At 35.2% G+C, this 16,055-nt stretch overlaps 1 long non-coding RNA gene across 1 annotated transcript in view; it reads right to left on the reverse strand.

Annotated features, from left to right (window-relative positions):
* Positions 1 to 664: 664 nt before the first annotated feature.
* The window catches only part of LOC145274033 (uncharacterized), a 41,310-nt gene continuing 25,919 nt past the window's right edge, over positions 665 to 16,055 (reverse strand). The window contains exon 2 of the long non-coding RNA XR_013866600.1: positions 665 to 851. This is a non-coding gene — a long non-coding RNA (uncharacterized LOC145274033). The remainder of the gene's footprint in view (positions 852 to 16,055) is intronic.

Here is a 16,055-nt window from a genome sequence, read left to right on the forward strand (position 1 = left end):
GTTATATGCGTGTGTATATGTGTATATACATGCGTGCGTGCGTATGCGTGTGTATATGTATGTGTAAATGTATGTATATGTATGTGTGTGTGTGATTGTATGTGAGTGTGTGCTATACATGGGGAAGGAAAGTCATAAAAAACCATAAAAACCTTCACCAAATGGACCAACAGCCCCCTCTCTTTATTTAACTCTGACTGGACACTACCAACACTTACTGTTGGGGACAGAATGTCTGAGACTACATCACTCTGTAAAACACATTTAGTATCAGCAGATGTAAAAATAACATTTCAAACTGTCATTAAAAAAAAAAAAACTTTTTACGACAATATCTGAAGAGAGCGAAACAAAGCTTGAAACGCGTTATAAAAATATTTTAAAATAAAAATATGATAAAAGGCTGAAAACCCCCACAATTGTTGATGGCTACGCTCTTTTAAATATACATTTTTTTTCTCTCGTTGGAACTACACAACCATCACTTTATATATATATATATATATATATATATATATATATATATATATATATATATATAGAGAGAGAGAGAGAGAGAGAGAGAGAGAGAGACAGACAGACAGACAGACAGACAGACAGACAGAGGGGGAGGGAGGAGGAGTGAGAGAAAGAGAATATGAAATCAAAAAGAATTGTGTAAAACTTCATTTCAAGAATCTTTATTTGCTATTTATTCCGAAATATTCAACAATCGATGAAACCAGGAAAAGATTTTCTTTCTCCTTTTGTTTTGTCGCCGTCCATCATTTTCCATTTTCAAACGGTTCATTTGGAAAAAACGCGCGAAGACTTGGCCAAAATCGGGGCATTCATCTCACGATCGAGTCTGCCTAAAAGAAAGAAAAAAATGAAGAAACGTGTTTTTATTATGACAATAAATATATATTCCACAAAATCGGGGCAATAATAATTTTAAAAGGGTGCAAACACCGTATTAAACGAACAGGTAATAATTAGCTACGGGGATGAAACGTAGAAAGATCCACACATAAAATCTCGTCTTTTATTTTCTATTCTCCAACATTGCATTATTATTGGTTCATTTAATGATATTTTTGTACGTAAAATACATATATTGTTTTATTAATCACCCTAAAATATATAACTATATATAAGTCTCTTTGTTAATCTACCTATTTGTTATCTCTCTCTCTCTCTCTCTCTCTTTCTCTCTCTCACTCTCACACACTCACTTACTCTCTCGTTCTAATAAATTTAATGTTCATTAAAATTTAGAATAGCTATATTCTCATTCAAACATAGTCTATAAATGTTGTCTAAGCTCATACACATGCTGTCTTGCCGTACTATTTTCCACTTAACTATCAACTATCGACAAGCGCTCATTTTCCTAGAGCTTCCAGTAGCGGTTCGCTAAAGATGGGAGCTCAAGGAAAGAATCTAAAAATCTATTCAACTACAGAAGTGAAATAGCAAACGCATGCATGTTATATGTAACACTGCCGTGGCAACGCAAAATTATCTGAACGATTATTATGATTGATGTTTGGAAAATAGAACGTTAGAAAATATATATCGAGACAAATAAGATATTTTAAAGATAAAATATTTATAGTAAAATGTATCGAGAATGTTAACGTTTTAACGTTAGAGCAAATAGGAATGTAAACTAAATAAATAATATACCTGACAAAGATGAATCAACTGATTTGGGTTTTTTTTGTTCTTTTTCGTTATGTGGGTTGATGACGTAATGAGATTGTTTAGAAATGCATGTAGAGTTTTACAGAAGAGTTAGAGTGGGAAAGTTGGACAGATGAGAACGGAAGATATCGTCTCCGCGCTTGGAAGCTGGAAGAAACACAATCAAACGTAATGCAAAACTTACAACGCCCTGCAGCTGTGATGGAAAATAACGACTCGTGAAATAAAGTTATATAAAAAATGTACCTTCGATTTGGTGTTTTCTCTCGGAGAAACAGTTAATTGCAGACATACAAAGAGGAAGGAGGTATGTGTCCCACCGTAGGTTATGTATTGCCACGTAATAAATGAACGGTATTTATATGTGTAAACGTTCTCCCGAAGTTGGCCACTTAATCAAAGAATGCAGTACAATAATACTAACTGAATGTATATATATTATATACCCACTAGAAAATAACAAATACATTTATAAATATGTGTGCACATACATTATACACGTACTTATACACTGGTTATATACACAGTAGACGTAATCACCCGTATGAACACGTAAATATATGAACTCGTTATATAGACGGCTATACAACATTCATGCACAAAATAAATTTTACCTTAGGATAAAGCCACATGAAAAAAAAGGAACAAACAATAACAACAGAAATTCTAATTAAAGCAACAATTTGTAAATGAACAAATAATAAACTAGTATAAACTAAACTGTATACATAAAAAATTTCAGATTAAAACTAGGTCAATTTCTAACATTAAGAAAAGCACTTCCTCAAAAAAAAATGAACAAGGGGTGACTAAGAGGCTCAGTGAACTTCTAGCTGATAAACCTGCGACAATTGGCTGCGATTAATGCGTGGTGTGCGAACGATGTCACGTTTTTCGAGCTGGGAGAGATAAAGGTTTTTAAAGTCAGTTTCTTCGTGGAAGCCGTGCAAATAAGGCATAGCCAATAATGTAGAAAACTTGATAATCTAAGTGAAAGTTATCTCGATGCCTCTGTCCGTGTGCATCATTTATTTTATTTCAAAAGTAAATAATTAACTAAGAGAATATTAGTTTTTTTCTCTCCTGAGTTAATCCTCTCTGAATAAAATCTCCAAGCAAACTCTCAGCAAACGTCTCCTTGTGTGCTCTTTCTTCATGAAAACAATTTTATTTCTACAACACATAACTGCGACCACGAAGAGAAGTAGCGGTGTCAGATAAACACGCATGTATAAAGCATTTATTTTGTTATTGAAAGTGTCGCAAACCTTCCTAGATCTAGAGACACAAGCAGAATATCCGATTTGATAACCTACAATTGCTTACGAAGCAAGCATATTGTCCGGCTTTGTCTACTAGTTAAGCACAGGGGTACCATCACTGGGAAACTTAAAAATTCCCAGTGTTTGGTCTGATTTCCCGGCTAAAACACTGTCCGTCTTTGTCTTCATCCCGACAATATAGGGATAATTATTTGTCACTTTCTTACATATAACTGGATTCATACTCTCTGCTAAGCTCAAGCCCAGTCGCATCGTGTGAGCTTTGAATTACTGTGCTTGTGTTACAAGTATTTCCAAAGAATGTGCTCCGATGAACTTATTGCACTTGTGTCTCCAACGTTAATATCTCCGCCCCCACCTAGCTAGCAGTAAAACCGTATCCGTTCAGTGTAGAGATTGCTAGCTGATAGAAAATACTCTAATAGCTTCTTTGGAATTCCCTCCCTGTTGTTCATTGTTTCTCTGAATGTACCAACATGGAATAAACATCTTTCTGCAAAACTCTCCCTTTAAGATACCTCCTATAAATATGTCCCTTAATTACTGCTTCTCACGTCTCGGTGGCAATATGCTTTGTATGAGAATAAAAATTTTAAATAATCTTCTATAATATAAAGCCTACCTGTCTGTTTAAATGTATGTATGTATGTATGTATGTATGTATGCCTAAAACTTTCGACAGAGGCGACGGATTTTCACGAGATCAGTATCGTTTTGAAGCCCCACCCTTCGGACCACAAATATCGAAAAATTGGCTAAAAACATTGATTCCTTCACCCCAAATCGGACACTTTTCTAGAAGGAGGAGGGTCACTCTTTTCGCCGATATTTTCGAAAGTCATCCCCTTTTTTCGATTGACTAGCCTTAATTTAAATCTTCGCTACTTCCGGTTTGGCGATGGACGCAACGGAAAAGGCGTCACTTTTTTCACGTTCTTTTCCTTCTTCGTGGTACAGGTTCGAGCTTGCCTGCCCGCCTGCCTGCCTACTACCACCTTTTTCTTTGCTCAGCACACACCTCCAAACACCCGGACAACGCCGGACACCCAGACTAGTAAAATATAAAATAAAAAGACAAAGAAGATAGTTTGGAATGAATAGGTGAGATGTGGTACCAGTAAATAGGAGACTTGACAGTCTTGAAATGTTCCACAAATTTATTGACTTCGCGTGGAGATGGGTTACTGTTATCATGCCCTGGCTTTAATACCTGACTATAGTTCACGCATATTTAAGGAGAGCGAAACTGGTAGATGTAAGCTGAAGCTGCAAGTCGAAAATGCGAACCTTTTGCGAACCTTTAGCGAACCTTTAGCAATTTACTGTCCAACTCAGTTACTAATTATTGTTAGTCCCGACATGGATGTTTATTATTGTGCCTATCGGAATAAACCCATTCTATATTATTATTATTATATCTGTGCATTATTTCACAGAACGATACAACTATTATAAAGACTGTCGCTGGTGATTAATTCACTAGAGTTTGTCTCTATCTACAAAATTCATATCGTTGTTTTATTGGAAGTATGAAAGCCAACTATTGGCGAACTTTAGGTTGTAAGACGCTTCCAAACTGCACCGAGCTCTAAAATAGACATAAAGTATTAAAGAATTACGTTTGTGCAAAAATAATGTCGTTTTTGACGTGAACTTCAAAAGATCATAACTCCTTTCATAATAAACTTTATTAATCGGAATAATAACCACTAGAATAGACACATTTTTGCCAATAAGAAACAAGTTTATTTAGAAATCCGGAGTTCTGGAGGCGATGAAGTCATTGAAGGCTGAGTCAGCATCATCTCGGCTTTTGAAGCATTTTTCGCGCAGGGAGTTGTTGAGATGCTTGAAAAAGTGATAATCGGTGGGCGAGAGGTCCGGTGAATATGGCAGATGAGGCAGAGTCTCGTAGCTAAATTCGTTCAGCTTCTGCAGGGTCAGTTGAGCAACATGCGGGCGAGCATTGTCATGGAAGAGAATTAGTATCTTCATATTGACCAATCTTGGGCACATACGTTGGAGATTCTGGTGCATTTTGTCAATTTGTCGGCAGTACTTCGACGTAATCATTTCGCCTGGATTCAAGAAGCTGTGATGGATGAGACCAGGCGCAGACCACCAAAAAGTCACCATAACCTTCTTTTTTTTGTGCAATTTGTAAAGCTTCTCCGGTATTCAACTACTGTGCCGAACGTCGCCGGTTGTCGTAGATGATCCACTTCTCATCACACGTCACAATCCGCTCGAGAAATGGGTCGTTTTTGTTGCGCAGAAGTAGCGTAGAAGACACCTCAAAACGACATTTTTTTTATTATCTTTCAATTAATGCGGCACCCATTTATCCAACTTTTTTGACTTCCCTATTTGCTTTAAATGGCGAACGACTGTTGAGTGGTCGACCTCGAGTTCAACTGCTTCAATTAAGGCTTTCAAGTGTTCGTTATCAACCGCAGTCGGCCGGCCGCGATCGTCTTCATCTTCAAGGCTCTCGTCACCATTGCCAAATTTCTTGAACCCCAGTTGTGCCACACGTTCGTTAGTGATTCCTGAGCCAAACGCATCATTGATATCACGAGCTGTCTCGGCAGCGTTTCGGCCTAGTTTGAACTGAAACAAGAAAATCATTCGGATTTGAATTTTGTCTATGCTATCGAAAAGCCTGGAAAAAAATAAATGAAAGTATTGAGAACGGTAACGAATAACATGATTCGATAGAGCGAAAAACGTGCTTCAAAATGATATATAACATAGCTATATATATATATATATATATATATATATATATATATATATATCAATGAATTAATTTAGAAATCATATATAAAAATAACATATGTGAGAAAACGATATTGTTTTTGCACCAACCTTATAATTGTGTACGACCCTAGGGTTCTTATTTTTAATGAAGACTACATCGGGTGTAAAGTGGTGCTCTACACCTTAGCCTGGATTACCAAATTTATCCTGGATCCTCAATTGTGATTTTTTTTATCAAGGAGGCATTAAGTACCAGTTCTGAGTCTTTGGACTGATCAGACACAGGAATGAACCTCATTTCTCGTCCTACAACGAGTACTCTAGCTAGTATAGGAAATACTTACTCACTGACAAAGTATTGCTGATAGCGATATTTATAGTTTTTTCGATGCCAATTAACGACCCTAGAAAATTATCACCGTTAGGAAATTCGATTTTCGTATTTTCAGCCTTTTAATTGTCCGAAGACCATTTTCTTCATTGATGTAATGGAGAAGACCTAAAGGTTAATTGTTATTCGAATTATTGAGGCATTATTGGCAAGTTTTGGATTTCGCCAATGTTCCAAGGAAGAATTTTATGAGCTAAAAACTGCTTGATGCGCCTATAATAAAACTCTATTTTCCGAATAAGCCTTTAAAGAGTCATTTTTAAAGGGAGACGGGCGGGGAATGGCAAATAATAAAGAACTTCTCTTTATAAACATCAAGAATGTCCACCTCATAATTGGTTAATAGAAATTTGTTAATAGAAATTTCGTCAGACCATATCTGCAACAGGTAGATGATACTTTCAGCTCATGAATTCGTAAGTTTAGTCATCATAACAATGCAACCCCTCCGTGTGGAATACAAAAATAGGAGGCATTACTTCGAGAACGACCCCCGTACACAGGACATTGTAATATATGTAAAATAGAATATTCCGATATGTAAAATATGTAAAATATAATATTTCATATTTCAATATGAGATACTGCGAAGATTCAAATTTTGGTGTATAATACCCTTAGTTATATATATATATATATATATATATATATATATATATATATATAGCAAAAATCGTGATTAGTAAAAACCTGAAGAAAGTGCTTAATACTATTGCAGAGCAAATATATATTTTTTATTACCGTGTTATCTTGTTAGTTACACATGTTTCTGTTACCGAATCGTATCAACGATCCAGTTACTTCATCAGATTTTACAGAAAACCCTTTTCTGTAAAATCTGATGAAGTTATTGGATCGTTAATTGGGCAGCCATGTGTCGGTTCACGTTACACTTGAATTTCTGCATGTCAGTACAGTTGGGGAAGCAGGAACCCTGGCGGTTTTGGAGAATAAACTACTGGAGTAGAAGGCTCTCTTACATCTAGGGATCTCAACTGTGAAGAGGTGGGATTTTTCTGCTTGTCGGGTTTGTCGGAGGTATTTAAGTCGAAGGGGTACAAGTGCTTGCAGTTCGTCGGAGCATTCACCGTAAAAATACTTGTAGAATATGTAGAGGGATGCTATATTTCGTCGATAGGACAGAGGCTTAAGCTTAGATGACAGTTGAGGACCTATAAGGTTTATATATATATATATATATATATATGTGTGTGTGTGTGTGTGTGTGTGTGTGTGTGTGTGTGTGTGTGTGTGTGTGTGTGCAGTAGAAACCCGGGACACGGCATTAATCTATTCCGGGGTTGGGATCGTAAGGTGAAATTGCCGTATGGCGGGGCCTAAACAAAATTTCATGCAGTACATATTGAAAATTAGTAACAAAATACAGCATAGTATATAATACACATGTATATAATAAAATATCATTATAAATAACACCTTATGGCGGGGAAAATACCGTAATTAGGGTCCGGAAAAATCGTATTCCACATCGTAACCTGTAAAAACGACGGAGTTCGATCCTTTGTTGAATCATACCAAACACTTAAAAAATGGTACTTGATTCTCCTCAGCATTATAAGGGGGAGATCGGTGGCAAGTGGAGTAATACTGGAGACAGAGTGGCGCCCTCTCCTACACCTCGATAAAAAACGATCCTTCGACCCGCCATCGACTATTGTGTACCTTGTATAATTGAACAGAACAATAGATCAACCCACCAGTAATAAAGTCACTGTTGGACTGATTATCGTCGACGTATCCTTGACTGGTATAAACAAGATTTACTAAAGTTTAACAATTTCGGCTTCTGTGTGGTATTCATTTCCACTGGACACAGTTCCTAGTTGCGTTGTAGGCCAATGTCTATCAATAGGAGATATGTGCTATATGGGATATATAAAAAGCCAAATTAAAAAAAAAATGATTGGGGCATGGAAATTTACAGAAACTTTAGGAGAAAAAATATAGATATGAACTATTTTGTGATTTATAATTAGCGAAAATTGAAATATTAAATTTTTCTTGTAATTTTTTGTCTCATCTATAAAAATGATCCTTAATTTTATTTTGAACTTGTAGGACCAAAAATGTTGAATGCACGAAAGAAGAAAAAGTATGTAAAGTAAGAAACAAAAAGACTGCTTATTAAAATCTGCTTTCTTTAAGAAAATAAACAAGCGGGTTATGTAAAATTATGGATGACAGAAAGTGTAGTAATATACCGTATTATTATGTTTAAATTAATGTAAACGAATGTTTGTTTACGTATATTTCTTACCGTGTGTACCTATGGTAATAATTTTAGTAACATGAGAATATTATTATATTTAAATATCGGAATGAATATAATAATTTTCTGTATTAAGTAAAAATATAAAGTGATCTTCCTCAAAAATGGTGTTTAAAGTGGTGATTATGTTAAGTAGAAAATACGTGCATATGAAGGTTTCGGTTATCTGCCTATTATTGCAGGAGAAAAACCGAGTTCATTTTATATATATATATATATATATATATATATATATATATATATATATATATATATATATATATATATATATATGTACTAGCATTTCAGCCGGCGTTGCCCGGGTGTTTGGAGATGTATGTTGAGAAAAAAAAGGTCAATTTTTTTTTAAATTTGACCCCTATTATGACCCCTTAACATTTATCATTTTGGGCTCAAATCAAGTTATTAAGTTAGATACATGTCCAAGGAACTTATATCTAAAATTTGAAGTGTTTCGACCCAAAATTGTCAGAGGAGTTTGGTAGAGTTCTCAAAGGTCAAATTGTTGAACTTTGACTCTTTAACAGCCGGATTTCTGACCGAAAATGGGCTAGAAAGATTTTTCCAAATCTCAGTACCCTGTATATCAAAATTCGAGTCTGTAGACTTAAAATTGACAGAGTTATTGCGTTGGGAAAATGTACACACACACGCAGACACACACACACAGACACGTTCACTTTTATAGATAGATAGATAGATAGATAGATAGATATACATACATACATACATACATACATATATATATAGAGAGAGAGTGAGAGAGAGAGAAAGAGAGCGAGAGAAAGAGAGAGAGAGATTCCTTCAAAATGTAAACTTCTTAAATAAGGTATTTTTTCGCCAAAATTTTTTTCTATCTATACATTTAATTGTAAGTAAATGTGTTTATTGAAATAAACCATTTATTCAAATCAGATCTAGTTGGTTTGTTCAATTTTTTTATCGTTTTGTTCCAGCTAATGATGAGGCATCCTACCAGATGCCAGACATTCACATTTTTTAAATGTTCGAACTGTCTCTTTCAGTGCAATTGCTTGTATCACTGTTGCACTCGCTTAACCAGGTATATTTGCCAGGTAGTTTTTGAAATTCTTTTTCATGAGTCCAGGTGCTCCTATAATTCCTGGAATGATGGAGATCTTCCTCAAATTCTAATTGATTTTTATGTCGTACATAAGGTTTTGATATTTTGCCATCTTTTCCCTCTCAGATCTCAACTTTAACCCAGCATCATTATTGGGGACGCTAACTTCTCCTAAGATTACTTATTTCTCCTTATTGTCCCAAATCACTATGTCAAGATTAATAGGTTTATTTCATGGCACGTAGCTGCAATGATTGCATAGTCATATTGGATCTGTTCTTTCTGGTATATGTCCTCAGGACTAATCCGATATTTAACGTTTTACAGATCGTCCAATGAAGATATGTACACATTTCATTGCGGTTTATTAAGTTTAAGGAGAGAATCTGGGATGGCAATAATAAATTTGGGTTGACATACGGGGATTATAAAGTCTAGCATTCTATTATAGGGAACACGACTAAAATAGAGTTAAGAAACATTGCCGTAAGCTAGTTTCGCCACATATTTTCATGGGTATATTCGACTTTTGCGTTTTTTAATCCCATTTTTATTCACACAACTGTTTTTTTTTATGATTTGAATGACTCACAAATTTCTGCCATTTTTAAGGTTTTGTTGACTTTTAATTTGAGTTTAGCTGTAGACGTTCCGACATTCCATTACGATAAAGACCAATTATAAATTTTTTTAACCCGTTAAAAGCAAGCAAGAGTTATAGCTCGTTGACTTTGAATTAGAGCTTTAGGAGAAGCTTCTAGAGTAAATGTGGTATTGTGGTGACTAATTTCCATTAATCTCTAACTATGTACCCTATCATAACAAAGGTTCGTATAAACATTCAGCCAAAGTGGCCGCGTAGTTTCCGATAAAATGTCGAACAAATAGACTTACATGCCCTTGTTTGCGAAATTACAAAGTTCTATAACTATTTTCGTAGATTTTTCAGATTACTGCGCTTTTGAATCAAATGTTCCCTTTTTTAAAAGTTCTCTTTTCAAATATAATGAGCTTCGAATTATGCTAATGCAATGTTGGCGTAATTTTCATCCATCTTCAAGAAGGCAATTGTGGTTATATATATTTAACGCTTTTCAACCTTTATAATTAACTTTATAATTAACTAACACGGCTACCTAGTGTTTCTGGGGACAAAAGTGTAACTGTAACGTAATCTAGTTCCACTATTAAGTGACGACTCACATGCCGAGTAAACATTTCTCTTCCTTATCTCTTCAATTGACAGACAGCTATATCTAGCGTCATTTATTGACAGCTAGCTGTGTATGGTGCCGTGTCTGTGCAACTAGCCGATGTGGCGGCCAGAAAGAGATAAAATACTCGTGTTAAATACATATCAGCGACTGGTGTGGTAAAAAAGAGAAAAAAGAACGTTTCTTGCACTTGGAAAGTTTATGTCGAAGTTTTAATTTCCTTTACGACTGTCTCTACATACAACGTTTGGATTTTTTTAGAAAGAATAACAACATTTCATAGCATATTTCTATATCTCTTAACCCTGCCTTCCCTTCTTTCTCCTTACCCTCTCTTCTTCGTCCAGCTTATTCTTCTCTTTGGACACACACACTGTTATAGATTTCTTGGGAAATGAGTCGGCATACGACACATAACTCCTTGATTAAAAAAACACAGTTACTTCTGTTTGGTTATTACATAGTCTAGCTGGAAAATTGATTATCCCGACGAAATCTGTGTCAGTTTGGAATCAAAGAATTCATATTTTTTCAAAATTTTAGATATTCTTACAAGGATCAAAAACAATACCAACTTTGTGTGTATTTGTTTTGTATGTGTGTATGTGGGGGGGTTCTTCTTTTTTTTAATGTTCTTAGTATGATAGATTAGAGTGTTGATTTTCAATCGTTCCAGTTATCACGTGCAACTTGGATGCGAGTCGGAATTTTTCAAGGGTTCGTCGCCACATTGATGTTCGAAATCATCGACGGCTTCTGGTGGCTGAATCATGAATATTTTGCATTTTCCTAGACTTTTATTAATAAAATGTGTTTTTCTATTCAGTTTTTATTAGCCAGATTTGACACGCTGTTTTATATTGAACTGTGTGGGTTGTTAAAGATAATTATGACTTGAGGATAAACGGGTATTGAGTTTAATGACTTAAAATTCTCAGAACAAATAATAAGCACATATAATTGCTGCTCTACACTGTCATTAGTTGTCACGGTAAACAAGTTTATAATATAATTAAATAATAAGATTAGCTGGCATTATTTCAATATGTAGAAGATTCGTTTCAAAAGTAAAGCCTCCTATTTTTTTTTACTAAAACAGTTGAAAACCTACAAAGACGGGAATGGTACAAACTGAACTCTCTGTTCGTCAGTATGTATCAACCTAGCAACGCCACACACCCACACACACACGCGCGCGCGCACACACACACACATACACATATATATATATACATAATATATATATATATATATATATATATATATATATATATATAAACATTGTTAAATAATGGGGGCAGTTATATTGCTGAAGAAAAGATTTAGTCAAGAACACGAAAATATTAACTAATTTAAACAATTAAAAATAATTGAAGCTATCTTTATTTCGACACTTTGTGCTTCAGAATTTATTTTTCTACATTTTACATAGTCAACACCATTCTCAATGCACTCTTACTAGCGATGAACGCAAACCTTCATACATCAATCGTAAAAGTCATCGCCTGTCGAGGCAGTCAATTTTTTCATGGTTGCGATTATGACTTAGTTGCGAGAGAAATACTGCACTGATGATTTGTCCTTAAGAGGTCCGAACAAGATTAAGTCTGATGGTGTCAGGTCGGGACTATATAGTGAGTGAGGCAGGACCGTTGAGCCGAACTTTTGCACACATTCCGTGATCTTCAAACTTCAATGTGACCTGGTGTAATTGCTAATTGCGTTGCTAATGGAATGTTTAATTTTCTCTGGCTCCACACGGGCAATCCAGGCCTCCAGCTTTGTCAACATTTCAACGTAACGGTTAGAGTTGACAGTTAACCTTGGTTTCAAGAAATCCAGGAGAATGACATTTTTTCCTGCCCCAGAGGACGATGCATATTACTTTGCTCGCATATTCCTGTAGCTTGAAATTCTTCTTTGCTATTCTATTGACTGCCGTTTGGACTCCGGCTTATAGTGGTGAATCCACCGTCTCGTCACAAGTGTTGATGCTGTCCAAAAATACACCACATTGCTTCATACTGATTCAATAATCCTGACGTATATCCCTTGGTCCTTTATGATTCCCCTTATTTATAAATGATCTCCCCGATAAAATTCTCTTTGAGATGGATATATTTGCTGATGACACTACGCTCTATAACCGACACGAGGGGAAAACGAATGAAGATGTATCTTATGAAACGCTGAAATCTTAGGAGACCACAACTATGTAATGGAATGAGGCCATAAATGGATGGTAACATTCAATGATGATAAGACTAAACTTCTTTCCTTCAATAATTACAAAAAAAAACTTCTTAACCTCTAGTTAATACCGGTAGTGTATCAAAAGCTATGGCTTATGATACACTACCCGTAAGCCATTTGTTAAAACTCCTCGGCTTTACGTTCACAGGGAAATTATATTGAAGGCATTTTCAAGGTTTCTTCGAAAAAATGGGGTTACTGTACCGTGCTAGAGGGTTACTTTCGCCTTACAGGACACCATCCACTCATGTATAGAATATTGTTGTCACATTTGGGCTATTGTATCTGCTACTAGTCTTTCTATCCTGGACAGGATTGAAAAAAGAATGGCCAACCTAATAAATTCCGTTCTGTCCCATCGACGAAACGTTGCATCCTTGTGCCTATTTTACAAGCATTTAAATGGAAGATGCTCCGAAGAACTCCAGGCCCTTCTACACCCTCGACATGAATACTTCTGACAAACTCGACAAGCAGCAAAATCCCACCTCTAAATACTAGAGGTCCCTAGATGCCGGAAATACTTCTACTATCCTTCAATAGTTTCTTCACTCGAACTGCTAGAATTCCCTCAAGAATTTCTACTTTCACGACTGTACTACCATGCTGAAATTCAAGTGTCATGTAAACATATATTTTACTGCTGAACTCTCTACATAGTATCCCTGAAAATATGTACCAAACAGTTGCCTTCTACATTCAATTTGAACTGTGCCTTGCTTGGGGTGAAATAGCAATATATATATATATACTAGCATGGATGCCCGGCGTTGCCTGGCGTTGCCCGGGTATTTGGAGGTGTATGTTGAGCAAAAACAAAAGCAATTTTTTTAACTTTGACCCCCTATTATGACCCCTTAAAATTTATTGTTTTGGGCTCAAATCAAGTTATTAAGTTAGATCCATGTCCAAGGAACCTATATCTAAAATTTCAAGTGATTAGACCCAAAATTGTCGGAGGAGTTTGGTAGTGTTCTCAAAGGTCAAATCGTTAAACATTTACCGCTTAATGGCCAAATCTTTGGCCGAAAATCAATCACATGGATTTTTCCAAATCTCAGTACCCTGTATATCAAAATTCGAGTTTGTAGACTTAAAATTGACAGAGTTATTGCGTAGGGAAATGTACACACACAGACACACAGATACACAGATACACCGACAGACAGACAGAGACTTTCACTTTTATATATATATATATATATATATATATATATATATATATATATATATATATATATATATATATATGCACAAAATGTACACTGCTTCCCAAAATAATTTTAATATATATTATTTATTCAAAGGAAATCTACATTAAAGGAGTTATCTAATTTATATATTACATCAAGGAAAATCAATATTAATAATGAGTTGTATGTTATGGATGGTTTGTAGTGATAAAATTGTTTCAATTGTTTTGTTTAAAACTATTATTTAAAGTTGATGTACTTCATTTATGTTTAATTTAATTTATTTAAATTATTAGCTAAAGCGAACATCCGTAGCGTTTAAAAATGGAAGTAAGCTTTATTTAGTAAGAATTATTCTCCCTTGACTGTTTTAGTTTCATAGATAAAAATGGACGTGTTTTACACTTCAACAACTACAACATGTGGCTCACTGTCAGGAAAATCGCAAGGATATTCGATTTATCTTTACTAAATAGTATGTGACTAAACCCTCTGTTCGGCAATATGTTTAGACCTGGCAACGCCGGGTATATATAGCTAGTATATGCAGCTAATATATCTAGTGACATCAGTTCTTGTAATTTAAATGTAAGCATTCTTCTGGAATAACACTTGTTTATTGCTTTGACGTTAAACAACTTCACAAACTGAAAACTGGAAACGAGAAAAAAAATAGTTTAGAACTGGCTACTTATTTTTTCTCTTTTCCAGTTTTTTGTTTATGTCCTGTTTGTCGCCTGGGTGTGAATATGATTCAACAAAGAGGTGAAAGTGCTTGAATGCAATATTTATTTAAGATTTTGATTCTGAAGTATTGTTAACGAATCTGGTTTAGTGCATCTACCACTAGCCTTTCCCTCTGAAACAGCACCCAGTCTAATAGGTGCGCATTATCAACCAAGCTATAGTCCCTGTCTCATCACTGCAACGTTGCATTCCTTTGTCTGTTTTACAAGTATTTTAATGGAATATGTTCTGATAAACTCATCACACGTGTGCACCCTCGACGCACATACCTCGACTAACCCGACAACAACAAAATTCCACCTTTTCACTGTTGAGGTCCTTTACATGGTAGAAAGCCGTCTAACCTAATAGTTTCTTTCAGCAGACTGCTAGGCTTTGAAACTTCCTCCCTGTTTCCAGCTTCCATGATTGTATTAACATGCTGAAATTTAAATGAAATGTAAATAAACAACTCGCTTCTCAACTTCCCACATAGTCGCCTACATACATGGTTCCACATAGTAAACACTATGCGGAAATATGCCTTGTTTAGGATAAGTAAAACAAAAAAGATTCTTCATATTAAAACTCGTCTGAGCCAGAGTAAGTAATTTTTAAAAAATAAATTCTAGCTAAATATATTATTATATTGTCAACAACAACAAATGACAAAAAAATTTGAGTTATCAGTTTTAATGCTATTAGGGTTTGACTTTAAAAATTCGGCAAGATAACTTTATATGTTAGATTATCATTCTCCCACTGCAAGACGAGTAATTCATCAACATTCGCCGCCAATTTGAATATTTGTAGATTAGCAGAATTTACTTTGGTCTCAAAAGAACAATTTAGTTCAAATTAAACAAGAAAGACCCCCCCCCAAAAGTCCATTATTAAGAGCAATTTCAATTTTCTGTTCAGAGTGAATTGCTTTTCAATCTCCAGACGCCAACGAATAGTTGAACGCCCAAGCAGTCACACCCACGCGTATTAAACCTTACTTTCCTTGTTTCACGAAAGGACTAAACGCTCAAAGCAAAAACGTATTTAAAGAAATAAAAACAAAAAAGAAAATGAAAAACGTCCGTGCAACACACAAAATGCTAGAACGATTAGAACCCAGAGAAAGCAACAAAAAAAAAAGAGTGAAAACTAAACAAATAAATGAGGATCTG

The sequence above is a fragment of the Euprymna scolopes genome, unplaced genomic scaffold (genome assembly GCF_053919585.1).
Source record: "Euprymna scolopes isolate OS-2025 unplaced genomic scaffold, ASM5391958v1 sca247, whole genome shotgun sequence".
Lineage (NCBI taxonomy): Eukaryota > Metazoa > Mollusca > Cephalopoda > Sepiida > Sepiolidae > Euprymna > Euprymna scolopes.